General features: G+C 47.3%; 1 long non-coding RNA gene across 2 annotated transcripts in view; it reads left to right on the plus strand.

Moving 5' to 3' along the window:
• The window catches only part of LOC129386127 (uncharacterized), a 262,611-nt gene extending 261,374 nt beyond the window's left edge, over nt 1-1,237 (plus strand). For both annotated transcript variants that reach the window (XR_011893591.1, XR_011893592.1), the window contains one exon: nt 1,154-1,237. This is a non-coding gene — a long non-coding RNA (uncharacterized lncRNA). The remainder of the gene's footprint in view (nt 1-1,153) is intronic.
• The last annotated feature ends 14,473 nt before the right edge of the window (nt 1,238-15,710 follow it).

Consider the following 15,710-nt stretch of genomic DNA (forward strand, 5'->3'; position numbering starts at 1 on the left):
TCACCATAAAATATCCGTCAATATAGCGTCAGCTGTCATGTATATACAAAAGGGTGGGGAGGGGGATTATATAGTTAGCATCCCGTGACTTGCATTTATAACAATCAGGAGTCTTCGTTTTAGCGTTTCAAAAAAGAAAATCGAGGCGGTAGGCTCCTGAAAAGTATTTATAACGAGAAAAAAGTGGCGCGTACGAATGAAGTCAGCGGATGAAACAGCTAGACTGACACAACAGGAGCGCCAGGAAGACAACATCGAATGGCGTTTGAGCTGGTAATTATTCAGTAAACGTTACTTGAATAACAACTACGTACTCATCTCGTAGTGCTCCTTCAAATATTTGCGATAGCTGTCGAAAGTAACTGATTGATTTGCAGCGCCTTTATGTTATCTTCAAATGTGTCAATGGCCTGACATTTTTTATCCACCGTTAATCGCTCTTCATGGAGTTGGGATTTTAGGCGCTTTAAGATCCCCCGGAGACTTGTTCCCGGTTGGCCTTCTATGTACACAAACGAGGATCTTCCGGGACGCGTCATCGATGCGGCCTTAGTTCAGGTCCTTCTTGCAGAGGTTGTTCAATTTTTTCACTACTGAGGTCCTGACCTACCTTTCGGGCTCAAGATAATACATAAAATGAAGACGCGCAGAGGTAAATGTGATAGTCTAGCTAGAAAAACCAGAACGCAACTACAGAAGATCCGTTTGCGACAGGCGAGACTTGATGCGTCTTGGACGCAAAAGATAAGCTGCTAATGCTAAAGTTATTGACGAAAGCAGCACACCTTATCTGCGCAGGAAAAGAAGAAAAGAATTTCGGCAGAAGCCGTGTCACAGTGGCAGGTCGACGTTAGTGGGTTTAGCATTTAATCATTGTAGCGACATATATAGCGTATTCTGCAAAGTGCCTTTAATTAGAATCTGTAGTGGCCATTCCTAGATTTTCAATGCTTCGCGTTCGTTACCAATTGCACAGATACCACGCTTACGAGTTTCTTCGATGTTTGCGCAATTGTTAAACGCAAATGGGATGCAAAACGAAACGCTAATAAAGTAAATGTTTTACAAATTGAGGCGAATGCAATGGGCTTTTACGCACTTTTCTGTAGACGAGTTTCTAATTTTCTCTCGCCGGCTTCTTCATTCTCTGCAGCTCCACGCTCCTCGCCCAGTGCAAGTTAAAGTAGGACGAGCAGGACGACTCAAGTAGAACAAACCTCGCTCAATGCACGCGCAAGTACAACTTATTTTTCTACACTCGGCTGCTTCTGTTGCTGACTTCACTTCTGGCCTATTACCATGCTTGTCTGTTCGGGTAGACAGTACATACCCATTCTGTTGCATTAGGCAAGAATAGTGGGCACATATACAGTGGCACATGCTCAGAGGCACAAGTTGTCTTTTGGGGCCCATGTTTTGTGACACATACCCAGTGCCACTGAATGTTTTCCTTTTATTGACGTGATGTAATAGAAGAGGTTGGCACCTTTAGGTGGCACCGGCTACTCCTCGCGGCTTGACAAAGAAGAATATTGCTCTCATTATTAGCAAGAAAACGCGGTACAAAAGTATTAAGAAGAAAACTGTCAGTAATTATTATCACAGAGTTCTGTAGATGAGTCCAGAAACCCAGAGATAATGAACATGTGTACAGTCGCTTATGCAAACACACGTGATTTGTATTGTCCGAAGATACATAAATAAGGTCAGTTTCACAGACGAGTGCATAGACCGTAAATGTACCCATACGCACACATACTAAGTAAACATCTGACAGCCCCACAATAAAAGACTTACATCATACAACTATTTTTCAGCGGACGCTAAAAATTATACATAGTCCTATAGATAGTGTTTTTTTTCTCAAACATTTAATGCGGCAAGTGCTTTTCTCGGTAGCCCCAGTGTTTCCCATAAGCCAAGTGCTGGTTTAAGGTGGATTGACATCGATGTAATAACGTCAAAGCTCCCCTTCAATTTCGTCATACGGTCGCGTGCCTTGGCCACTCTAGAAGGAGGTGTGGCACATCTTCGTCTGGGTGGCGACAAGAGCACAGCGGACTAGGGGCACTTTTGATCCTGCGCAAAAGGTGCCGCGTATATGCTGTACCAAGTCGCTGGCGGTGCAGTAATGTCTCAAATTTTCCTTAATATTTCAGAACTACGCTGCTTTGCTTGCCAGGCAGTTTCCCTACACCCTTTTTGCAGCCTCGGACTGAGAACATTTTTTTTTCTTTTTTCCCCGTATAGTTTTCCAGACTGCGGAAGAAGAAACAATAAATGCACGTTTATCGAGAATGTAAAGAGCAGCATATTTCAGTGAGAGCAAATGAAAATGAGAGTGGAAGAAACCGATACCCAGGTGGAGACAACATAGTGTCGTCTAATATATTGACGTCTACAATAGCAACACAGTAAACATTTTTGCACTCATGAGGGTGCTGGTTTGTCCCATGGCGAACACTCTTATCCTTAAGGCTGTAAAAAACACTTCCTGTACGCGACCACGTGCTCAAACTACACGCGATGAGAGAAGCCGTTGAAAAATATGTAATGATTCTAACCATCTGTTTTGCATCCTCATATATCACGGAAATATGAATGTGATGGCTATGAAAGCTTATTCCATGCAGTTTCTTTTGTCGTCGGTATTCTGTTTCTTTCAGTTTTCTGTTTTCGAGTATCATGTTCACTTGCCATCTTGTGATATCTGCACAGAGCAGCTATCACGTGAGGAGAAACATCCTACTTATGCTCTATGCAGAAGCCCTATCTAGAGCGCACGTCACCTTCAAGTTGCATTAATATTATTCAATTTGACTTGATGCATTGTGTTTAGTTTGCTTCATATAATTCAACCGTAGGGCTGTAAAAAAATGCCGTACAGAGCCCTCAAAATAATCCTTTAACTGCCTGTTAAATCTGGTCGTTATAAAGGACGACGGTAATGACGTCATAACATCTGCAATAACGATAGCGCCGACAATGACAGTGACTGCCCGTTGACTGGCACTTCGCTTACGTGGTTGGGATTGTAACTTGAATGGGTCAGGAGGTTTCATTTTCTGGCGACTTTTTGCACGGAACATGACGACGATATCTGTGACTGAAGACACGAACACTCGATGATATGCTCTTAATAATATCTGCCCAAGCACTACGTACAGATGGTTAAACAGCGAAGCTGAAATGTGCGGCCCGTTGTTTCTCACTGGGTTAATCCCTACGGTTAATCAAACGATGGCTTGGTAGATTGCCGGATGCACGGTACGCAGCTGCTGCTTGCGCTCGGCTGCACGAGCCTGTTATTGTGCCCGGACTGCGGCACGGCGTAGACGAGCTCGTTACCGGTTGTGCTCGCGGCGTTGTTGATCGAAAGCTGCCTGCTCTTCAGGAGTACGTATGACGCAAGGCTCCATTTCGGAGCCGGATAAAAACTGCTGTGCGCGCGCTCGGCTGCTACGAAGAGCAACGACTTTACTACTGCTGCACGCAGCCAAGGGCATGCCTCTCTTTCTCTTTCTTTTTTCGTGCATGCTCATGGGGCTGCGCCGGAGGAGTTTTCGGCGTGCAGGTGACAGGCGGAGAGATGAATCGGCTAACCATATACAGCTTAGCTGCAAAACTGTCACTACTAATTACAAAAACTACACCGCTAAGCCAATAGTAAATGTGAACTTTTACACCTGAAGGGTGGTTTCCCGTATTTCTTCAGGCGGCCCATCTGTGCTACGGTACGGTTCTGTTATTCAAGACGAGTCGGCATACTAACGTTCATGAAATGTTCTACAACAGACAACGAAAACGCGTCGATTTCCGTGCTGCACCCGTCCGCTCAGTGAAGCGAAGCTGTAGCTACGCAACGGAGAACTGGTGGAAACGCGTTGCCCGCGGTAATGGAACCTTTCTTGCCCCAGGAAAGACCGTCCAGCTTTTCTTTCTCTGCATCCAAACCGGCGGTATCAACTTTTCTCAGGCGTCGGTAGCCAGGCGAGGATTCGCCGCGCGGGCCGCGCAATAGTTTTAGCACGGACAGCGACGCGTTTGCCTGCGAGAGCGGGTCAGGCAACGAGCGAGCCCGAGTGTGCCAGCTACATAACGCACCGTCCTTGCCAGCGCACATGCAAGAAAAACAAAACAAACGCTCGGTTATTGTAAAGAAGGACCTCGCTGAACGACGAGGAAAGCATAATTTACGATCATGCACCAAGCTGGGAATGGCTCGGCCATAAATTGCAACGCATCGATCCGTCTGGCGATACTGCCAGCCAACAACGCGTGAGCGTGTGTGCACGCGCGTGTGTGTATGTATGCAGAAAGGATCGGCCTCGTTGTGTGCGATGCAGCAGTGAACAGAGATTTCGATCTCTGTTCACTGCTGCTGCTGTCAAAGTTTGCTTGCGCACCGAGCAAAAACGGCGTGAAACCGCGATACCACTAGTTCAGCGGCAACAGCAGCGGTGATTCGACGTAACGACAACGGTGGTTGTTAGGCAGAAAGCGCGACGTAGTACGTTACATGTTTGCAGGCAGCTGATATGCTGTCGTCGTCTGGCTAACACGACGTCAAGCCGAGGCATGGCATGTCGCTGCATAGCGCACGCCGCGAGATTGAGGCTAGATCTAGCGCGCTTCATCATCAACAGTGACGTCCGGCGTCAGCAGCGCTAAAGCAGCTTAATAGATATTTAGATATGAAGGAAAGTGCGCAAGTTTTCAGCAACCTTTCAAGAAATGTCATCACTTCGCATTAGGGCACGGCTGGTTCGAACGAACTGCTATAGAAGCTGACGAGGTTATTTAACTTCGTGTCCAAAGTGTCAGTTCGCAAAAGCCACTATAACAGCCTGCCTGAGTATAAACGCGTCTTTCGCGAAAGTATTAGACAATGCGACATCGACGCCCGAGGAAACGCTGTGTTCACATCGGCAGTTTATGACACTTAGAACAAGGCCGCACCACGTTCGTAATGATTTCCTATGGCCATCAGTCAAACCTAATGTGACGTGGCGCACACAAAACGCTGTCAAAGTTGCAACTCTTGAAGCCATAATGCGCCATAATATTTTCATGGTTGTCAGTGAGGGGCATCAAAGAAATTTCACGCAGAAACTCCTCTGGGAGTTATTTAAGTATGCGTAAACATTGTTCCGTTTGCTCATCTCCACGCAACCTGGTTTTATTATCAATGTTATGAAACTACATCCGATCGCGCTGCGGCGCTGCGGCGACACTAACTGCTGTGAACGGCAGCGCAAAGTGAATTAATGACGCAAGCACACCGCTGCAGATGGTGGCGCCAGGTATGCTGATGACGTTCCGAGCACGTATAAGCTTTTATCGCTCTTGAGAGTCTTATCCATCAGCGTCGAACCATCATCAACCGTGATCAACGGCACTCCGACGAGGCACTCCGACATGTCACTCCGACATGTCAGGCGGCTGTGTTTGACGCGGCCGTGCGGGCGATATGTTGAAAGGGATCTACGATGGGGCAGAGTGCACCTAGTGGTGATAGCTTCGTGTGCGCTGTGTTCTCACCGCTTAGTTCGTGTTGAAAGAGAGAGTCAGCACGAAGGTGAATTCACTCGGTGTTGCAGGCCCCATCTTGAAAGCGATCGTCTTACCTGACGGATGGGTTTCCTCGTTGGGTAGGCATAGAAGTGCTTACGCATTAAAAAAATATAACAGAGACAGCAGCGTTTAAGTTAACTGCATGCTTCACCTTGGATATAGTTTCACTCCTGGTAGTCAAGATTGTAGCTCTTTGAAATCCGCGATATGTCACTCGCTCCATGGCCATTTCATGAGTGAAAATGGCTGTTTAAACACAGGGATAGCGTTACGATGTTAGCGGTTAGCGTTCATGATGAATTAAATGCATGGAAGCCAAAACGAGTGCGTAGAAACTCAGGCAATGCAGATGCGTGCCGTGAACAGACGTCACAGGCTGCATTTAAATCGAGACGTTACACAAGGTAACAAGTACTTGTCAAAGAAAAGTTACATTAAACGTCGGTCTTCTTTTGAGCGCAACTTTCATGGAACAATGCGAGACATTATTTAAGCAGTAGTTACGTTTTTTTATTTATTGTGCTCTGTAGGATTCTTCATGCAGTAGTGTTATACTGACCGGTTTTACAAATTCACCTAACTGGCTGTTATGGCCACAACAATGACTCAAACATCATTGTGTCGATAAATGCCCTGCAGGTGCGCATTCCAGATTCTTAGCATTCTGCACCGATGAATCAAAGACATCAAAGACCGTACAGAAGTATCCGCATAATGAGTAATTGTATGGTTCCTCCAATGAGCAATAGAGGCCGGACTGAGACTTTAACCGTGTAAACAAAGTTTATTTTCTGCCGTGCGCAACGTTTACTCGACGAGCTGCACTGGTAGGGAAGATGGGTGATATAATGCTCGCATAAAAATGCTATTGACATCTAAAAATAGTATTAGCATAACAAATAAAATGTTAGTAGTAATACAACTTTGTTTGCAGTAGCAGCTAGTGCTGGTTTCTCATATACGTCGAGTAAAACAACCTTGAACGTGTGATGTGTTTAACGAGAAGTTTGCAACAACATTAATAAAGTTCAAAATCGGCTTGCAAAATAAAATTACCATGTCACTCTCTAAACTCAATTTTTATTAAAAAAGTCGTTGGAGTGAGCGACGATGATGGATCCGCCTCAAATTCTATTCTCGACAATTCTGTCCGGAAGACAATGAAAGTCAGCGATCACCTACGATAGCGCTCGTGGCATGAAGACTTAATGCTTGTCCAACAACTTCGTTTCTATGTATTTCAAACTTCGTGCGTTCTCTTTGGTCAATGTGGCAAACTTCACTATACAAGCTGTTTCCGGAGAAACCACTACGCGACATCATGTGTGCTCGTTAAGCAGCGCGTATTTTGGCCGCAGTACCTGAAATGCTGAGCCATCTACCCGCTGACGTCCGCATCTGCTCCTACTGTCTCACACTGTTAATGCGAAGTCTCTGCTCATAATAAACTCGCGACAGCGTACTACCGACAGGACTCAAAGGAAAAAGTACAACAAACAAGGCGTCCTTTCCTTTGTCTCTGTGTGTATCATGCCAGTATAACGTGATCTTCCGATTTTAATACGAGTTAACTCGCCCAAGTTAATGCCCTGTGTCTGCTTATGTCGAAACATCGAAAGTTTTCACTGACACGCATGACAAAGTCAACAAGTGCGAATCCTATAATTGAAATGTATCGTCAAAAATGATTATAGCAAAGAAAGAAAAAGGCTGCTGCGCAGAGTCGAAACGATCCGTACAGGGTAATTAGAGAATACGAAACTTGCACCTGGCCGCGCGACCGTCGACATCATTCCGGGGAGGAGTCGTGCCGAGTCACGCACGCGAGAGGCATCGCTCGTCATCCCCGCTTTCCACCTGCCTCGGCGCTCGCGTGCCGCTGCTGGCGTCGGCGGCACAGAGCGTGGCCAGCCCCGCAGGCGCGTGCGCGATGCGACGTCGCAGGCGCTGACGAGACCGACGTCCGGGGCACAGTCACGCCAGCGATGCCTGACGTCGACGCTGATGAAAACCGCCGCCGGCAGGCACGGTTGGGGAACTCGCAGCGAGACCCAAGCGTGGTGGGCGGGGATGCTTTGACCACGCAGGTGACATCCACCCATTTGTTCGTCGACCACGCTCCAGTGCGCACGAGCTCGAAGCCGCAGCCGCGGGTGCTGTCCTACGCCCGCTGCAGGAGCGCAGATGTTGAAGCGGTAGTAGTTGAAACGTGGCGGTGAAAATGCGGCGTACCGTCCTACCTTTTCTAGCTGTTCTGCCGTCTCCCGGACATTCCTTAACAGTGTTATTTCTGTATCGTAAAAGATTGTATGTTCGTGTTCCCTTTGGCTACCACTAACCTTTCTTTTTTTTCTTTCTTTAGTTTCCTACGCGAAGTGCGCTCAGCGGGGAAAATACAACACAGGCGCATTGTGTTATAGTGCGAGCTCTACGGGAGCAGCCAAGGTACAGAGGAGAGAATCAATTAACGTAACGAATTTTAGATGGGCCTGCTAACAGAAAGGAAGATCTGCGTGCTTTTCGCTGGGCAGCAGGGAACGTGGGACCCTTGGGCAGGCGTTATACATAGCCTAACTTGTGCACCTGCCACAGTTGTAAGATCAATCCTCGTGTAAATTACGGATGAGGTAGATAATTTTTACGAGCCAAAGTACGTGGTTTTCTAAAATGCATTACATATTTAGAGAAAGGTCGAGTTTCGCTTTACAAATCGTATGCTTCCCCACCCCGTGCCTTTTTTTTTCTGCTCAACTAATTCTTCTATTTGACTTAGTAGCTTAAAGAAAGAACCGATAGGATTCGACATGGAGAATCTCATATTCTCTCAAGAACTCCCGCATATATCGACAACAATTATGCTTGCCGCGGGTTCGTAGCCAATCAATGGTGATCGTAGCTGTCTCCACGGATTTGATCTTGCAGGGTTTCTAAAAGAGGGGCAGAAGAAATTTAGCAGTTTCGTCTGAAGGGTTGCGAAGCAGTGAGAGCGATAGCAAGGTTTATTCTTACTCGAAAACTCCTTCGGATGGTGTTCATTTGAGGAGGTGTTGACCCGACGCAGCACACAAGGGAACCGTACTGTTTTGAAGAAGTAACAGCGCTCTGGCCTCTACAAGATGTCTCGCAACGCTGGCCTGATTAGGAGCGCCATTAGTGGCGTTTCAAGCACGATCTCAAACACGATCTGAGACACGATCAAACGCGATCTGACCGAACTTTCAAACACGATCTGAGACCAACGGGAAACTGCCGACCTTGGTCAGCACCCAGTGGAATTTTAGATAACGGTAACTTGACCTTTGCTTCCCGTTCCATTCAGACCAGTGCATACATGCAGCAGCTCCGCAAAAGCGCTAGTGTGCTTATAGCATGCCTGTGCACAACTGTCATACCAGCAGAGGAAGGCACAACGCTGGCCTGGATCCATCACCGAGCCGATTGAGCGTAGCGTTCCTGTTGCGTCCATTTCGCTTCATTGTTTTAGCAGCCAAACTCACTTCGCGTCTCTACAGACCCTCAAACTAGTTCGAACCCTGCTCTATCGAGCGGCACATGCGCCGTCGACCGCGTGACTAAGGTCCCTAGATAAAACAAGTTGTTTTATCCAGGGACCTTAAGCGGGACCGCACGACGGCGCCGCCAACGGCGATGGCCTGAACGCGCGTCCAGCCCGCGTAAATTTTATCGCTATAAAATGCGAGTGAGCTTTTACACTGCATAATCAAACATTATTGCACATTCCTTGCGCGTAAGAGCAGTCGATCACGACATCACTAAACTGCTCATATAGAAGCTAATAACCATGGGCCAAATAGGATTATTGACAGTCGTCGCGCTCCATGTTGTAATGCTCGACGCTCTTTAGATGACCTTGAATCTTCCTCGCTCTTCCTGTCCTAAAATAAAGAACTGCTCCGCGAGGGCGATTTCAGATTGGCTGAAGCATGCGCGCGTGCCACAAGAAATGAGTGAGCGTTGCAAAAACAGAGTGTATAGAAAGTAACGAGCACAGCGCGATGTGCACTGATAGGACAGAGGGGCGCATCCCTCCCGGATGACTGCGCGTCAAAGCAGACCGGAATATCGAAACCTCGCGGGATACCGTAAGCGAAGCGTTGCGAGCATCGCTTTAGCTCCCCACCCTCCGAAATCTATTAGTGCTCACTACATCTCGTCGCGGGACCCCCTTCAGTATGAATAGCCCTCTGCCGGCGCGCGCGGATTGCGTACAAACCGTGGTCCGAGTTTTGTGGGGCCTGGGTGCTCCGATAAGCGGGCGTTTTGTGCAGCTGCTGCAGGCGACACTGGGGGTTGCGGGGCGATGGGCAAGAAAACGAATGGATCAAGAAACCTGAGGGGGTAGATTGATGTCTGAGTGACTTGTGCGGGATACCATAGTAAGACTTCTCGCTGGCTGGAATTTTTGTTGAGTTAACAATTACAGGGACACTCCTAGCGTATTTCTGCCGTCGGCGTCACCGTGAGGTTCCGTCGCTGAGCGTCGTCGCCGCGCGCCGTATGATGTACGTGCGAATGAAAGAGTGCGAGTGTGAGGTGGGAATCGCGGCTACATCTCGCGGACAAAAGGGAGGAAAGCGGGGAGGAAGCACGCCGCCTTCCGTCGAGCGCAACGCTCTGGGGGTAGGCTATAGGGAGGGGGTGCGCGTTCTCTTCAAGCTGGCCCGAGCGCCAGCGCGCGCCCACCCGGGTTGCTGTATCTTGAAAGCCGAGGGTACAGAGCTCACCGCGCGCGGTGTTTTCGCGGGTTAATTTGCGCTGATGCGTGCGGCAGCACAAAGCGCAATTCACTCGCTGCTGCTGCCGCGCTTACTCACTCTAGCGTTTTGACAACAAATTTCCGCAGTCATCGAGTGAGATGTGTTCATGTTTGCTTGTGCGCACGTGACACCATGCTTGTTAATTTAGTTAGATAATTTAGTTATGTTTACAACTGTGCACGGCAAATAAACCTACTATCCTTACTTTGTATAGCTGTCCACTAATTTTCTATCACAATCGATGCTTCGCCTTTCGGGCGAAACTGCGACTTTTTTGTTGACCATATAGCTTGGCTGCCCGAAGTTCTGAGGGCATAGCGGGAAGCTACACTTGTATCGAGGGTTTATCTCTTGACGGCATCAGGACGGTGGGACGGGAAGGGGAAGGTGTGTAGGCACAGGCCTCGAACAGTATAAGACGCAATCAATGTCGATAGCTGGAACTATCGGAACAAATCGATGGAAAGTTTGTTTTCCAGATACGAACGCTCTTTCTTGGTGAGAGCCAGGGACGGGGTGCTTACAAACCTAACACCCGCTTTTTTGATACAAAACGCTTCGAATATTTTTCTATCGGCCTGCCCCTGGAGCCGCATGAGTTCGCGAGTGCCTTGAAACCGCGCAGCACACGAGCCCCTACGTATACGTGATCAGCATGAGGGCCATCAACCCACCAGCTTTTATTGCGCTAATTCAATTGTTAAGCTATACCAACTAGCCCGACAATCAATTATTCTAGACTACACTTCTACATTGGGCTCTTCTTCTTACATGTATCCTCAGCGGTCTTCAGTCACCGAAGTAGCGCGTGTCTTTGTCTCCCTTTCTAGTGTCTGTGTCTTTTACCGTGCTAATATGCTTGTTCTGCTACGCTATACGATTTGACAAGTAGGAGTAGGAATAAATATTCTTTTAAAAGTATAGTTATCGGAACCCACGCTAGGTTTGTAGACCGGTGTTTGTTTCTTGAGTGAAACAAAACAATTAGCCCTACTAATCTATCTTGTAGCTTTCTTTTTCTGTTCACTATTCATTTCACTGAAATTGACTCACCACATTTTTTATTGATGCCGCCTTAATTATCACCTTCATTATTACCTGTGTTGTAATTTTGTTTGACTTAGTCTGACCGCTCCTTCGCATATTATTCTTGTACGTTCTGTCTTTCTTTTTGTTCTCCGTTTTTTTACGCTTCCTCTCGCAGAATAATAATTTCTCTTTTGCTACCGCCTGGCGACCGATTCTTGGACTATCTCCCTTATAGTGCCTATGCGCCATTAATACGAATCATCGTCATCATAATGTCATTGCTTCCTTTCGCCGTTCTCATTCTTTTTTTCGTTTTGCATTGAGAAATTTTTGATAACAAAAAGAAGTCGAGTCAGATTTTCATTTCACCCTGTAGCTATAGTAATAGGTTAAGAAAGAATAAAAATGAAAACATCCGGGGTTTGGCGTAGTAAGTCTGTCCTTTACTCGTCCTTTGTTGAGGTTTTCAGGAGTCCCTCGTATTTGATCAAGAACCCATCGTCTCCATCATCACAAGTTGCTCGAAGCACACGGCTGGAGAGGTTAAAGGGAGACGCGTCTGTCCTCTAGTCACCCTCTCCAGGCATTCATTTCTACAGAAAGCTGATTTATTTGGTAAGCATTCATTATGCAAAAAAAAAAAAGAAGGTGAGACGTGCAGACAGGACACAAGAGTAGAGAAGTGGACAACACGAATGCCGTCGGCGTTCGTGTTGTCCACTTCTCTACTCTTGTTTCCTGTCTGCACGTCTTACCTCTTTTTTGCATAATGAATTCATTTCGACCCGCGTATGGCTGAAGCGAGCAAGTGACTGCCGGAAAGTTGTACACTTTTCTCAGAAAGTACGCCATCGTTGCTTTGATCTTCAGACGACAACACACCACCAAGTTGGCCGGCGCGAAATAACTCGCTCGCGCCTCGCCACCGCAACGAAAAGTAAACATGCCTTCGCCTTGGCTCTTTTCCGGAAATCCTTGCGCAAGATTCGGCGAAAACTCGCTCGTTCGTTAAGAACGACGCAGCTACTTCCAGTCCAGTTCCTTTCCAAGTTGCCTCAACCCTTCTGCACTTCGCCTTAGAAAATCGGTGCAGTGCTTGGTATGTTGGAACTGTGGCATCAGTCGACCAAGTGCAAAGTTCAGAGAGCTTGTCAAGAGTATACAACATTACAGCGACGCTTCTAATATAGCCTTGCTGGCTATCATAAAAGGCTGTAAATGGTGATAGGATAGATCACAAAACATTCTCACAGAGGCTGTGTTTCATGGATCTGGCATCCGAATAGAAATAGTGTTCTTGCCACCGCATTCTTGCGCGCCGTGCTGGCTCACGGGAGGACTCCATAGTGTGCTTTCATAACGAGCCAGCAACGGCTCTACAAAACGTGTATTGACATTTACAATAGTCCGCTTCTCGAAGTGGAAGAAGTGCCAAGTTTAAATAATTACTCAGCAACGAAAAAATGGCCGATAGACCGTCTAACGTCCTAATCTATGTGCACGGCGATCTAGTGTTGTCTACGTGCATGGCACATTTCACCATGCTGCACGCTTCTACCGAGGGAGCGACGGGCGGGTCGCAAGTTCTGACCTCAAGAATCATATTCGCCATCACGCCAAGCAGCTCGGAAAAGGAGGAGCGGAGTTGAGGAGATGTTGCGCTCCATATTTTTCTTGCGTCGCCGAATGGGGAAGCTGGTGAACGCGAGCGTCGAGAGAAGAAAACTCTTAAACTTGGTTCTCGTTTACGCGCCGCTAATTCCGGGCGCGAAGGCAAGGGGCAAATTGGAGCGTGAAAGGCAGTGACAGGGTGAGACAGTCGTTGCGGACTGGCAGCCGCTTACTGACTGCTCTCGTGGTGTCTCACTTACACGCACACGCGATACGAATGGACGAAGCGAGCAACAATGGAGGGCGAACCATGAGCCAGCGTTTCTCCCTTTCAGCTACAACTACTACTACTACTACTACTACTACTACTACTACTACTACTACTACTACTACTACTACTACTACTATTATTATTATTATTATTATTATTATTATTATTATTATTATTATTATTATTATTATTATTATTATTATTATTATTATTACTATTATTATTACTATTATTATTACTATTACTATTACTATTATTATTATTATTATTATTATTATTATTAGTAGTAGTAGTAGTAGTAGTAGTAGTAGTAGTAGTAGTAGTAGTAGTAGTAGTAGTAGCAGTAGTAGTACTGCTGCCAATACTAGGAGCTAGTGTGGAGGCCATGCGGCCGCGACGCGGCCAGCATGGCATGGCATTCTGGGTCATCCGTCTTAATTACAAACTCCCAGACCTCGAGCGTGGGGGCTTGCCGAAGAATCGTCCTTGGCGGGTGTTGGATGGGCACCCCCAAAGTATGTGATCTTGGTCTGCGGTTGGTGCTTCGCAGTGCCTGCAGTTAGGTTAGAACTCTTGGTTGGAAATTTGAGCCAGCCTTTTGGGGCTTAGCACGGATCGAGTGTACCGCCGTAGAGCCGTGGCCGGCTCCCGGGAGAGAATCGTGCTCGGGAACGAATACGCTACTCGCGAATCCTTGTAGAACTGCGTGAGTTTGTGATAGGTGAGGATTGGTTCAAGCCGGCCATCCGGGTCGAACGATCTTACGTTGCGGTTAACTGCTGCTCGGGCGGCTAGGTGAGCTGTTTCGTTAGCTGGGTTGTCGGTTAACGAGCTAGTTTAGGAAAACACGGTCTCTGGACATAGCTGGTGCGGCCACAACTGCAACCGGGAAGGGACCGCGCACGAATTACGGGTCCACGGAGTAATGAGTAAAGGACGCGGGGGGCAGAGCAAATGTTAGGTTCAACCGACGCTTACAAAAACAAGTCAACTTCTCCAAGCATATACGTACCCGAGTGGATCCCGCGCCGTTGTTCTCGGCACGCTCTCGCCTCTTTGAAGGCACGCTGGTCCCAACTTGGGCTCTTTCTGGTGACTAAATATTGTCTCTCTCTATTTCTCGGAGACAGAGCATTTGGCTTCGCAAGTACACATCTAGAACATCCGGCATGCAAGAAAGATAATGTTCAATTCCTTTAGCAAGGTGCGTTTCGAAGCCTAGTTTTTACAGATGCACGAACCTCGCTAGGTAGGAGTGCAGTATACATAAGGGCCACAAATTGTACAGGTGCAAAGAGCGCCTGTGCATAATGTATGCGTGTGCCTGCTCGCTGTACACGTATGCATAGAATGTGAACTGCGTTTCATCGCTGGTGATTAGAGAGACAATGACGGATCGCACTTAAAATATGTGAGCGGCACAGCTGCACGCAGTTACTGCTACTTCAGGAAACACAAACTGTCGCGCTGTTTGAGGTAACGCATGACCCGCACGAGTCTTGTAGCGTAGTGCAAGGCACTGAGGCGTTTCGCGGCACAGCGATGCGCGACCACTTCCTGCAAGAAGGCTGCACTGCAAGAGCACTTGACTGAACACGATGTGTGTCGTCACTGTCGTGCACTCATGAATACTAATTAAGCCATCACAGAGAGAGAAAGAGAGATGGATTATCGAGAGATGGTAAGACACTCACGTAAAGAGTCGTTTCGCTCTATAATCCATGTTGATGGCATATGAGTGGTAAGTTAAAGTGATAGTGGGAGGGTGACAAAACGATTGTGGCGACCAGCGAACAAGTGAACAATCGCGTATTGTAACGTGAAGCCGAGACCGCTCCCACAGCGGAGTGAAATGAGCGCAGAACGAGAGAGTGGTGAGAGGTGGAAGGTGATGTCACATAGTGGGACTGACACGGTTATACAGCCGCCCACTGCCAGTACCACCATGAGACGCCACTTTTCCCTTCCAACTCTTCCCTGATTCTTCTGTCCTATTTCTTCCCACTTTCCGCACAGACGCTGAGCAACGTCCGTGTATTTGGCTGCAGAAGTATGTGCCTCTTCTTCACCTCAACCTCAACTCTTCGAGCACCCTTGTGGCGCGCTTTGTGTACCTCAATCAACTGCACGCTGATGCCAGAATCTGGTTATTCACAAAATTGGCTTGGCCAAACGAACAAATTTCTGTTAAAGTTCTGACGTTCTGTCGCATAATCGTGGTGGTTGCAAAAGGTATGTTAGCAGCATTCCACTGCGCACAGCAGTAATGCCTAAGCAAACCAAGCCTGAGCAACCGTGACGTCACGATGTAGTGTAACTCTCAATGGGCACACCTTAAGTCGTTTTGAAAGGAAGACTGAAGGAATAGGATTAAGCATAGAGAGAGACGAATAATTAAAAATTAGTTGAAAAATTTCTAGGCCGTCTTGGGATTAGCATCATCATTT

Source organism: Dermacentor andersoni, chromosome 4, assembly GCF_023375885.2.
Source record: "Dermacentor andersoni chromosome 4, qqDerAnde1_hic_scaffold, whole genome shotgun sequence".
In the NCBI taxonomy this organism is placed as follows: Eukaryota; Metazoa; Arthropoda; class Arachnida; order Ixodida; family Ixodidae; genus Dermacentor; species Dermacentor andersoni.